The sequence below is a fragment of the Gossypium arboreum genome, chromosome 9, assembly GCF_025698485.1.
Source record: "Gossypium arboreum isolate Shixiya-1 chromosome 9, ASM2569848v2, whole genome shotgun sequence".
In the NCBI taxonomy this organism is placed as follows: domain Eukaryota; kingdom Viridiplantae; phylum Streptophyta; class Magnoliopsida; order Malvales; family Malvaceae; genus Gossypium; species Gossypium arboreum.
The window spans coordinates 23,388,990-23,402,951 of NC_069078.1; the positions used below are offsets into that span (position 1 = coordinate 23,388,990).

A 13,962-nucleotide genomic window follows, 5' to 3' on the forward strand; every position below is an offset into this window, starting at 1 on the left:
AAGATCCGAAATGAAATCACTTCATTTCAACAACTTGATGAAGAATCTTTATATGAGGCATGGGAGAAGTTCAAGGAGTTACTACGAAAGTGCCCTCATTACGACATTCCTTGTTGTGTTCAAATTGAGACTTTCTATATTGGTCTCAATATTCATACTAGAATGATGGTTGATGCTTCGGCAAATAGAGCCATTCTTTCTAAGTCTTATAACGATGCTTACAAGATTATTGAAAGAATTGCCGGTAATAACTATCAGTGGCCAACCAATCGAGCAGCCTTAGAAAGGTGAGTAACAGGAGTACATAAAGCGGACACACTTGCTCCTTTGGCAGCCCAGGTATCCTCTATGTCTCCTATGCTTAAGAACATAACTGTTAATGGTTTCAATGGTAATATGATAGGTTAGCAATTGAACCAGTTCAAGGATATTTCTTGTGAATAATGTGGAGATGGCCATTTCTTTGAAAATTGCCCATCGAATCAAGAGTCAAAATATTACATGGGAAATCAAAATTGTAATGTTCCACAGTCAAATTATTACAACTTTTCATGGCAGAATCATCCAATTTCTCTATGGAGTAATCAATAGGCAGACCACAGTGACCCTTCTGTGTTATTTTGACCAAATTATCTACCAGAATATTCTCAACAAGTGCAACAACCCATACCAATTGAATCTTCAAGTAATCTTGAGAAATTTCTAAAGGCATACATAGCGAAGAATGATGAACTAATCCATAGCCAAGCAACAACAGTGAAGAATTTAGGAAACCAAATGGGACAGCTAGCCAATGAGCTCAAAAGTAGACCTCAAGTTATTTAGCCGAGTGATACAGAAAGTCTGAGAAGCATGGGAAAAGAGCATTGCAAAATCGCCACTTTACAAAGAGGAAAGACATTGGAGCCCAAGGTGGTTGAGGTTCAAGATAAGCCTGTTGTAGCTCAAGACAAAGAGGAAGTTCAACCAAGTGTTGAAACTCCTATATCACAGAAGTCAGATTCAGTGATCCTTGATGAGGTAAACTCTAAACTAGTTAGTTCTGATTATCTAACACACTTGTTAGATGCAGAAAAATTTCTACAAAAGAGTTGTCTGGTTAAAGCTAAGATTCCACCATTGCCATTTCCTCAACGATTCCAGAAGCAGGAACGAGATACTTAGTTGAAAGAAATTTTTGATGAAAAGGTGACTTTTAATGGCTTCAATGCTGCTAAATCCCAAGATATAGTTGAAGACTGCTCTACTATTTCGAAGATGGAATCACTGGCTTCTATAGAATTAGAGGTCAATTCTTTAGACGATCTGTTAGAACATATTCTACTGGAGGATTCACCAAGTGATGATGAAACAAGGAATGTTTGGCTTGGTTAGAAGCTAATTCGAAGGAATTTAATCAAGAAGTTCCACTCGAATCATTAGAGTTATCATCTCAGGAGTATACACAACCAAAGTCGTTGATTGAAGAGCCAGCTAAATTGGAACTAAAGATTTTGTCTCCACATTTGAAATATGACTATTTGGGTCTATCTTTGAATTTGTCTGTCATTATTTCAGTTGAGTTCACCAAAGATCAAGAAGAAGAGGAACTTATGATTTTGGAAAGGCACAAGAAGGGTAATGGATGGATTATTTCACATATTTCAGTCACAGTTTGGAGGATTTGTAGGAATTACAAGAAGTTAAACAAGGCCACCAGGAAAGGTCATTACGGGTTTTCTTTCCCTAATAAGATGCTCGAAAGATTTGATGGGAAAGAATATGATTACTTCCTATATGATTATGGTTGGTATGAAAATGGCCATTTGACAGCACTATGGTAAATGACGATGCTAAATAAAATGGAGGGAGTTCTCTTCACTTTCTCTATCATTATTTTATATTTTTAGTTTTTTCTTCTCATTTGAATAAAATGGTAGACTTAGATAAAATTTTCTTTAGTTCATTACATTAATTAAAACTCTGTCTTGGAGATTGGGACTTAAGCAGGACCATCCGTGACCCCTCTAGCCTTTCCTGGGAGTTTAGTTTAATGTAAATTTTCAAAAAAAGATTTTTCTAAGTAGCCCAAAGAATTTAAGTATTTGTTTTGTTAAATAAAGGGTCAACTTTTAACCTAAGCACTAATTTCTTTGAGTTTTATTTTATTTTATTTTATTTTATTTTATTTTCAGTAAAGGAGCTTAGGATCCAAAAAGGAGCTACCACGCTTTTCCACACAAATCTATAGCCCTTACCTTTCTCCACCACCACTCCCATGTAGCCCAAAAGTGCATCTCACTTAACCCCTTAATCTTGCAGCCCTTAACTCCTTGAATCACCACCCCAAACACCTTCATTCGAAGATACCAACTACCGTACCTAAACTATCCTTAAAACTACCACCCTATTCAACTCTAAAATTGAAACCACCATTAACAAGTTTCCTAAATTTGATGCTGAAAGCCCCTTTATTTAGCACCATTCCACGAAGTGAACAATTTGATATAATGGCTATGCTGCAATACATGTAGTTGCAGTAACAAGATTACTGGAGATACTTAATAATATGGGATGACTCAATCAGAGATGCATTTAAAATATATATTTCATAACCTGTTTATTTTTGTGCATGAATTTCTAGACTTTATACTTGAACCATGGACTCCAATGTCGAGGAAGGAAAAAGATAAGTCAGATTCTAAGAGATCTGTGAATAAATAAAAGGGGGGAGATCATTACTTTATTTCAATTTCTTTCCTAGGTTATTTAATGTTTTAGGATTAGGTTCTATTATGATTTTTATTTTTTGAATAATAAAATAAGATGTGGAAATCATAAATAAAAATGAACAAGTTGTAAAGTACAAAATGTGGCAATAGATATATACATGTCTAGGATTGGATTTAGAAAGAGCTTGGTACTTAAACAATCAAATTGACTCACCTCCTCTTTTCTAGACTCCTACCTGATGTATAGTATCTATTCACTTTTAACAATGAGGACATTGTTCGTCTTAAGTAGGGGAGACCGAAAAATTGAAATTATTTCCACCCAGGATAAATTTTTCTTTCAGTTATGATTAGGTTATATTTTGTTCAATAATTTGAAATGTTGTTAAGTATGCTAAACTTTAGTATAAATAAAGTTCTATTATTTCAATAAATTGTTATATTAGCTTAATAATGATATAAATGTATTTTTAATAAAGCATGTAAATTGTACCATAAAATTTTAGTTCCTTAGGAAAGTTAGGCATGCATGAAAGTTTAAGTCTTTAGAATTGACATAGTAGTTTCTTGAGGCGAAATCCTAGGAAGCATGGAGTGTTGAAAATGATTTAGGAAATAGTTGTTTGGACTGTTTGAGCCTTTCAAGCCAACCATGATGAATTTTTTATCCTTTGAAACCTAACTTTGAGACTATATGGCCTAATTTTATTTGAACCTCTGCAAATTTAGCCATCACTTCTCTCTTAACTATCTTAAAATAGTCCCAAACACTAGACTCAGTACTATTCAAAGTATTCTTTGAAAATAAGTTTGGGGGAGTTGAAAAGAAGTATCAAATGCTCTAAAAAATTATAGTACATACAGTAAAATGCTCTAATTAAAAAAAAAGAAAGAAGAGCATGAGTTCTTAAAATAAGATGTACAAAAGAGCATGTGAAAGCAAAAAAAGTTGATGTATTGAAGGTAATTATTTCGAAGGTCTGATGCAAGCTGAGTCTAGGGTTTTTAGCCTAAATTTATCTATCTTTTACCTACCCCAAAGCCCAACCACGTCAGAGCCTTGTTAAAGACCTATTGATTCAAGTTTCAATGCTACCTACATTAGTGGAGAGAAATTGCTACGTGCAACATATGAAAGCATAAATTAAACTTAATGATTGCAGCTTTATCTTGAATAAGGAATAAAATTAAATTGGTAAAGGTTAACATGACTTTATTAGGAAACATTTAGTCTAATTTTTGGCTATCATAAGAATGATTGAGATTAATTTGAATGATATGTATACTTAGATAGCATAAATATCGAATTTCTTGTTCTTGAGCATAAGTATACCAAATTCATGATTATTGGGAAGAATGTCATTCCGAAGGAGTTTTTCAAAGATGTTTTCGAAAAATTCTTTTCAAATTTGTGCATTACTCGGGACGAGCAATGAATTAAGTTTGGGGGTGTTGAAACACGAATATTTAAACACTATTTCATGTCGTTTTTAACTTAAATTCATGCAGTTTCGATAAAATTCCTGTAAAAAAAATTAATTTTTATAAAATAATTAAAGTGTACTTAAAATATAAACATATTTAATTTTAATTAATTTTATAATTAATTTTTATGAATTTTTGTTATTTTCGATAGATTTGCACAAATGGAGAAAAATGGCTCGGCAGACACTGCTAGAAGCACAAAATCGAGAAGCAATTTGAAGTATCAAGGCAAATTAATTTTCAGCTTAAGATGGTCGAAAATTATGTGTATTAATTCACAATATAATTAATTTTAATTTATATCCAATTTAATTTGGGTTAATAAATTATTATTAATAAATTATGAAAAGTGGTCTAGTTGAGCCGAACCGACCAACTAATGGACTGCCCAAAACCACCCCATGTACTGACCCAAATCAGCTTATTGGCTGATTATTTAGCTTGCAAAGAGGCCCTTGAAGACTTGTTCAAATAGCATTCAAACCCCTCCACAAATGATGGCTTTCTAGATTTGCCAAGTTTGAAATCATCAAACCTCCCACATGTGTGGCCGACCAAGGGAGGACTCTTTGGCTGCTTATTTTAGCTATTTTTAGCAGCCCACTTCAGCTATAAAAACCCCCTTAAGCTGGTATTTGAAGGACACCTCAATTCATTCACATCTCTTCTCTCCTCTCTCACTTTCTCCTCTCATTTTTCCATTTCAAGTCTCTTGCTCTTGTTCCGATTTCTCCCCTTGGGAAAGGGTTATTCTTCAGCCATTTTTTGAGCAACATTGAAGTGTGGATAGCAATCTTGATCGCAAGGACAACAAAGAACGAAGACAGAGCAACCTAGTCAAGCCCCAGAAAAACACCAGATTTGATTCTTGTTCCCTATCTCTTTAATTTTGTTGTTGTTATGATGAACATATCTATGAATATTGATGATGTTGGAATGGTTAATTTAATCAATTTAGCTTGAATTTAAATCGTGTTGGTTTGATTGCATTTCATCTACTTAAATTATTAAAATTGTGTTTATGCTGTTATAGGCCTCGGTAATATGCTTGATTAAGTAAAATCATGCCTAAGTTATTCTTGCATTACAATTGTAAGGTAGCTAATGAATTAATTATTTAAATGGATTGAAATTGTAATTAATGGATGCAATACTTAATTAGTGCATGTTTATTGTTCTAAAGTAGCTGAAGGTTAAATTAGCAATGTATCTAGCGATACACTTGCCTTGCATAACTTGCAAGATTATTGTGATTAAACTGTTTCAAGGTAGGGATACCTTGTTACCTCACATAGTTTTTTATGTGCTTATTAGTATCGTTGAATTTGCATAGGGATATGCAAGAGATTAGTTCAATTTAATGTGTATGTATGTGCCATAACATGTTTGCTTATTAAAAGCTGTTTAATCGTTTGAATTAACATAGGTATATGTTAAAAGATGAATGGATTTGTGTAGGTGAATATGTTCATAAGTTAGCAAATTATCGAGTTGCCGTGAATTTATTCGTAACAACATAAGTTAGCAAATTATCGAGTTTCCGTGAATTTATTCGTAACAACATAAGCATGAGATTAATAATTCTAAGTTAAAGAAATGTACTTAAATCAACACAATTATGTCATTTTGATTAAATCATATTTTGAAATCATGCCTTTGAGATTTATTTCTTTAGTTATTTAGTTTAAAATCTTATTTTTCTTAATCACCTTTTTTAAAACAAAATATTTTTCTTCGCCAAAGTGTTTTAAATTGCATTCATAAATAATCTTTTTCACATTCCCTGTGGGTATGATAACTCAACATTTACTTGTCACTTTATTACTTGTTGCGATTGTGTACACTTGCACATTTCCGTCGTTCCAGCATCATGATAGAATGACGTATGAAAATTTTGATAAGAAAATTTTATTGATATCATGTTTAATTATGGAAAGGACCAAATTGCATAAAATGGAAAACTTGAGTTCTAGTAGCTATAAGTATCAAATAGCTGTGGAATTCAAAACTTGAGGTCCTTATATGGTAATTATACTATTAAGAAAAGTTAGTAGATATTTTTGATGATTCATCCATGGAAATTTAGAAAAAGAGAAGGACTAAATTAGAAATTGAAAAAAATAGAAGATGATATATAAAATAAATGTTTAATATCATTATTTTATATCATCTTCTTCCCCAAAATTCTATGGAAACCCTAGGAAAGAGAAAGTAAAACAAGCAAGCCTAACTAGGTAAGCATTTTTGTCTCATATTTAGTAATTTTTATATTTTTGAGATCAGTATAACCTAATTTATCTATTTTTGGGATCAATTTGAAAAGATATTAAAGTATTGAAATTTTTCCACAGATGAATATGCTGAAAACTTGAAATTTATGGTAGAAAATGAAAGGTTGTTGATAGATAAACAACTTTTGTAAAGTGAATTTTCATGAAATTGTGATTTAGGGACTAAATTGAAAAGATGTAAAATTTATGGAAAATTTCTAATTTTTATGAAATATATATGCTGTAAATGTTACATGTAAAAATCGGTTAGGCTTGGAATAAGGATTATATTGCACGAACTTCATTTTTCGAGTCTAGTGACAAAATCGTCATTTATGGAAAGTGTAGGGGTAAAATGGTAATTTTTCCTAGGATGTGAATTGAAATCAATTGAGTATGAAATGGATTAAATTGATGTTAAATTTATTTATATAGATCTAGATAACTCAAATATGAAGTTAGATCGAGGAAAAGAACAAGTTTCGGATGAGTAGATTTCCGTATACGAACAAGTGACGAGGTAAGTTCGTGTAACTAGATCATGTATATAAATATGTTTGAAATTTAATGTTGAATATTTATGAGTTGTATAAATTTTTAAATGTATAAAGTCAATTACATGCTTGATATTTCTCTATAAGTATAAGTCCCGTTTGAATAAATGAAATTCGATGAATACAGGATTTCCTGATTGGTTGCAGCCTTGTATATGTTGTAGACTACAACAGCTCTTTGTGAGCGTCCTAATATATGATCAATTGTGATCCTACATATATTGCAGATACAAATGTAGCTCTTTATGAGTGTCCTGATATAGGAACTTCTTGACCTTCCTGATATGGCTTGCTTGAACATCCTGTTATATGGCTATCCGGAGCTCCTTGATAATAGCTCTTCGGAGTTACCTGTTAAGCTCAATGAGCTTCCTGTTCTAAACTCTTATGAGTTTCCTGTTTTAAACCGGATAAGCTTCCTGTTACATGACTCACATGAGCATCCTATTATATGGCTCGAGAGAGTGCTTCTTGATTATGTACCCTAATGGGTACCCCTAGATATGAATTGACAGATTTTCAGTTTTGTACACATTAAGTGTACTACAAGAGCGTATCCATCAATATTTCAAGTAAATCCAACGAGAAGAGTTCTAACATGGTTAAATTGAACTTAAGATGATTAATTATGGAAATGCACATATTATATGGAATTATAATATGAAAAGTACATGTTTATGAGAGTTATTACATGATGAGCTCATCCTTGATTTTTAATGCTTACATGATATACATGACTAACAAGTTTCTTGAGATCATATGTGTTTGGCAAATGCCCATAATGATTTGAATGCATGTTTTTATACTTATTTTGAATGTGCATGTTTGGTAAGTTAAATTATTATTATACGAACTTACTAAGCATTTGAAATGCTTACTAGGTTTCCTTTTCTCTGTTTTATAGTTCTCGAAAGCTCGTAAAGGTTGGGATCGGTCGGAGCATCATCACACTATCCTTCAGCACGTTTTGGTATAAATAGTAAACTTATTTTAGGTATAATGGCATGTATGCACTAACTTGGCCAATGTTGGCATGTAAATGGTTGTTTGTAATCTAGCCATTAGGATGGCTAGTAATGGTATATTTAGTGAACAAGTATATATAAGGTTATAATATGGAAAATATATCTGTCTTACAAAAGGTGAGTTTGAATAAATGTGATGATATATCAAATATAATGATAATATTGGCTTGGTTTTAACATCTTGAATTGGTTGGTAATTGTATGCAAGTATTAATGTAGGTACAAGGAAAAATTTGGGTGAGAAATAAGCTTGGAAATGGCCTTATTTTGTCCACAAGGGTAGACAAACGAGCGTGTGTCTCAACCGTGTGTGACACATGCCATGCGCACAGGCGTGTGGTTTAGCCGTGTGTCCCCTGCATCTTCAAAAATTGAGAAACAAAATGCTCAGAATTGATCACACGGGCAGATACATAGGTGTGTGTCTCAACCGTTTGAAACATACGGCCCAACACATGAGTGTGTGTCTTGGCCATGTGAATCCTACACCTATTTCTAAAAATTTAATTGTCCATACGACCTAGCACATAGGCGTATGGCTGGTCTTGTGACCCAAGTCAGTAGCTACCCTAATTTGAAAATGAGCTGGGACATGGCCGTGTGCCTCATATCGAATGCCCATATGGTCTAAGACACAGGCATGTCACTTGGCCGTGTGAGTCACACAGCCTAACCACACGGGCGTGTGTCCCCTGCACCTAAGAAAAATTTTGAATTTTTCATAAAAAAATTCTATGAGTGTGACATCCCTAATTTGACCCTAGTCGGAAAGTGGTTTCGAGACCACAAAACCGAGTCATAAAAATAATTAACCGTCATATTTTACGTTTATTTTATGTGAATATGAATGTGTAAAAGTTTCATACTTTAATTTTATCAGTATATGTGAAATTTATTAGTAGGGACTTATGTGAGAAAATTGTGAAAAGTTTAGACAAATGTAAAAGTGATCTAATAGTGCATGATGATAAAAAAAATGTACTTGCATGTCTAATTAACCAATTAGAGATAGTGGCCGGCCATGCTAATGACTAACACATATTATATGAATTTTTTTTAGTTTGTTTACTTACATTTTAATATACAAAATGAATTATTGAATAAGGAAATAAGTGAAAATTTGGGTGAAGAAAACAAAGCTCATCTTTGTTCTTCTTTGCCGAATTGAAAAGAAGAGAAAGGGGGGAGACTTTCGGTCATTTTGAAGGAGAAGAAGGTTAGTGAATGGTGTTAGATTTTTTTTGAAATTTAAGCTTGTTTTAGGTTAATCATCTTGTTTCTTACTTAGCCCATGCCAAAAAAATTTAAATCTTGATGGATGTAGGGCACATTCGGTTATGGTTAATAAGAAAATAATTTGATTGTAGCCTTTAAGCTTTGATGAAGAATTTGTTGTTGCAAGAAGTTGAGCTTATTGATAGTAAATTTTTAATGCTCATATGTGTAATAGTTGAACATGTAGTTGTTTAATGTTTTGAACAAGTGTCGTTTAGGTGTTCTAAATTATCTAAATTAGATGTTTAATCATCTAAGGGTTCGGCATTGTGCATTCTTGCTAAGAGTTTGATTTGAAATCATAAGATTTTGTTGACTTGTGTTTAATGGCATTCGGTCAAGGTCTATGGGTGTTTGCTAATCCGGTTTAAATGCATAGGTGCTAAATACTTTGTATTTGAAACTTTAATGTATAAGTAGAAGTTAATTAAGATGATATTGAGTAAATTCTTAGCTTAGTTGTGTTAAGTATTCGGCAATATTTATAATAATGTATATGAGAGTGTATATATATATACATGTTGAGCATAACTTGAGTAATCGACTAAAATATATTTATATGTATGTTAATGCCTTATGTATACGCCTTGTGTCATAGAGACATTCGAATATAAATATGTATTAAAGTTACATATATAATTGTTTAATGTGACTTATGAAGTACACAAATTTGAAAACGAAATGATAATAGTGTGACACCCTAATTTGACCCTAGTCGAAAAGTGGTTTCGGGACCACAAGACCGAGTCATAAAAATAATTAACTGTCATATTTGATGCTCATTATATGTACATATGCATGTGTGAAAATTTCATGTTTGAATTTTGTTAATTGTGAGTGAATTTTATTAAATAGGACTTATGTGAGAAAATTTAGAAATGTGCTAGGCAAATGTAAGTGGCCTATTTGTGCATGTTGCAAAATAATTGTACTTGCATGTCAAATTCCCCACTCTAGAGGAAGTGGCCAGCCATGATGGTATGTGATACAAAAAAAATATGCATTTTGTATTAATATTATAATGACTACATGGTTTTATAATAGGAAATAAGTATTAGAAAAAAAAAAGAAAAGAAAGCCATACATTCTCACCTTGTTCTTGCCGAATGTTGGAGAAAGAAAGAAGAAATATGCTTTGAGGATTTCAGCAAGATAGCAAGCTAAAAATCCAAGGTATGTGCATTGGGTCATAGAGAAAATTGAATCAAAAATTGGTTGATCTTTGTCCTCCATTGCCGTAGCCTAAAGGGAGGGAGAGGAAAGTTTGGTTGCTTTGATTTTTGGCTTAGAAGATGGCTAGAGTAAGGTATGTGTTGAACGATTCTTGAAAATCTATGCATGTTTGAGATGATTAGTTCAAACTCTACTCATCCCATAGATTAAACTTAGAATTTTGAGGGTTGAGATTCGGTCAATAAGCTTGAAACTCATAGTAGTTTGTTTTGGTAAGCTTGGTATACGGATGATAGATGTGTTTTGGTTTTGGTTTGATAATGATGTTAATGATGGTGAGTTTCGGTCATGCATTAACTGAAATTGTAAGTATGATTTATGGTATAATTTGTGTGATGGAATGGTCTTGAGAGTTCGCTTGATTAAATGGGTAAAATGCTAAGTGTTTTAAAGATGATGTAATGGTTATTTCGGTTTATGTGAAGTAAATATAGATGATGGTTATAAGCTATTTTATGATTTGATAATGGTGATTAAATCTTGTAGTTAAGTGTTTAGATATATATATATTAATAATGAATTTAGTTGTACTTGCTATGTGAGAAATGTGCAATGCTATAGGTATTTGATTATTAGATATGGTTATTTTAAGTTGATTTGTGATGGTTTGATTGCATTGATGAAATGGTGGGAAGAATTAGCTATTATGCTTGATACTAATGCGAATATGAGAATGTTGTACTTGAAAATATAGGTGAACATGACAAGTGTATTCGACTTAGGGCCTAAAGGATATGAAAATTTGGTATTTATTTTGATTGTGTGTGTATGACCATGGATAATTGGCTGCACAAATATTATGAATACATAATGTATGATAAGTTTATTAAGTTACAAAACATTATACATGATCGCCAATGTAAATTATTTGAGTAAAGTATATCTTGATGGTACATTTCGCTAGTATAAAATGTATATGGATGTTGTATGACTATGTTTAATCTGGAAAGTAAATTGTTTGATCTAGCTCAAGAGCCTAGAGGATCAAAGTTGGATAAGGGAAAGAAAGAGGTGATCGAATAGCCGTCGTAATCGTTCGGCAACTTTCGAGGTAAGTTTTAAGTGATTAAACGTTGAGTAAATTCAATCATAATAGGACATAATGAGTTGATTTAATAAGATATGATGTGGCCGTGATATGTCTTAAACCCAAATGGTAAGTTCATAAGTGTTTGGACTTGGAAATTTATGAGCAAATTGTAATAATTTGCTTGGACAGCAGCAGTAATGTGATTTTAGAAAATCACTATAAATTGTTGGTGTGGAATTATAGGCTGAATAAAATATGTAATCAAAGCTTAGTTGGTCTATTTCTTATAAAAGAGACCGTGGAAGCAAAGAAATTTCCTATAAAGAGATATTTAAAGTTGTGCGGGACAGTGTCGGAATGACTCCGAAATCCCCTGTTCTGTCTTTGGAAAATCATTATAATTTGTATAAAAATGGTTATAAGATAAGATTTATATGCTTAGACTCCTTAATGAGTCTAGTTTCAAATGGAATCAAATAGAACACATTATGAATTCTGTACAATGAAAAATTTGATTCATAGCGAAGAGTGGTCAGATTAGTCAAACAGTGAAACAGGGGAAACTTTAAGAAAAATCTGGTATTGATTGGCCAAACCAAAAATTCTGAAAATTTCATGGATGGAAGATATATGAGTCTATATTCTGAGAAAATTTACGGCAAGTGATTTGGAGTCTTGTATCTCCGGGTATAAATAATTTAGTGACCATTTCTCAGGAAAACAGCTCGTAGCGAATATGTGATTTTGTTGTAAACATGGATAAAAACTTGTTTTAGTTGCTCATAAGCTATTGATTGATCCCATACTTGAATTCTAAATTGTGATATTGTAAAATGATACATGAGTGTTAGATGGATCTTTGATATCAAAAATTTGTGAAATTGTAAGTTTATGAGTATTCGAATATGAAATGATAGTATGGCGTGAAATTGAATTATTCATTGGAAAATGATTTATGTAGATTCGGCCAAGACCAAGTCAGTACATAATAATATATGTGATAAGGCCTAATGGCTGATGTGATGAATGTGAAAGTGTATATATATGTGATAAGGCCTAATGGCTGATGTGACGAATGTGAAAGTGTATATATATGTGATAAGGCCTAATGGCCGATGTGAGGAATGTGAAAATGTATATATATGTGATAAGGCCTAATGGCCGACGTGATGAATGTGAAAGTGTATATATATATGTGGTAAAGCCGAATGGCTAATGTGAATGTTGTAACATGTGATTAAGTGTACATGAAACTTGGAAATATGTTCCGGGTGAGACCCGATGACTACGTGTGGAGATTATGTCCGGGTACGACCCGATGACTACGTGTGGAGATTATGTCCGGGTAAGACTTCGTAATAAGAATTGCTTATAAATATACGCAATGCGAAAGGTTAAACAGGTATGTACTCCAAGTTTATATATGATGCATACGAGAGAAATCTATGAGACTATTCCTATGATTATGTGACATCGGATTAGTGTGAGAGGTTATGTGAAATCATACGATATATCTATGTCACATGAGCTCACTTTTATGTGAGAGTTTATCTGCCTATTGTATATGATGAGATGTGCATATTCGGTAAAGGGATGGTATGCCCGAAGGAAGAGTGAAATAAAAATACGAACAACTATGTTATAATTTGATTGTTATCTGTTGACACTGCTTAAAGCTTACTAAGCATTGTAATGCTTACTCCGTTTACTCTGTTTCCTCCGCCTTATAGGTCTCATTGCGGCTACGTGCTCGGGATCGTCAAGAACTAGTCACACTATCACTATCCACTGTTTGGTACTGCTATGTTTTGGAATATCTTATGGCATGTATAGAATAGACTAGTAGTGAGAGGATATTTTGGTTAATGTATAGGACTACTCTTTCGTTTGTTGGTCATAGACCCTTTGATTTTGTATAAATTTGGATAGCCATGCGAAAATGGCTTGTATACACTTTGGCATGGTATCATAATCATTTTGTATGTTGTTCATTAAGAGATGTGGAAATGTTTGGAATCGATTAGCACTTGGAATAGTTAATCGTGATCATCTTTTGTGCCATGTATGCTAAAAGGGCTAGTTGAATCAAGGAAATTATGAAGTAGGTAAAATCTACCTTAAGGACAGAGGTTGACAGCTGCAGTGATGTGGATGTGAAAAATCACTAAAAAATAGTTGGAATGGAATTAAATATTGAATAAATTATGTAAATGAACCTTGATGAATCTACTTTCATATGGAAGAAACGAAACGGTCATATGAGTTGTATGTTAAGAGATATTTAGGTTTTCGTGAAACAGGGCCAGAACAGTTTCTGGATTCCCTATTCTGAATTTGGAAATTCATTGTAAATTAACCAGAGATAATTAGGAGTCATGC

The 13,962-nt window shown here is 32.7% G+C and overlaps 1 non-coding gene across 1 annotated transcript; it reads right to left on the minus strand.

The window, feature by feature from the left end:
- On the minus strand, positions 1-107 carry LOC128280935 (small nucleolar RNA R71). The gene has a single exon (XR_008271153.1). It is a non-coding gene; the product is annotated as a small nucleolar RNA R71 (small nucleolar RNA).
- Positions 108-13,962: the final 13,855 nt, after the last annotated feature.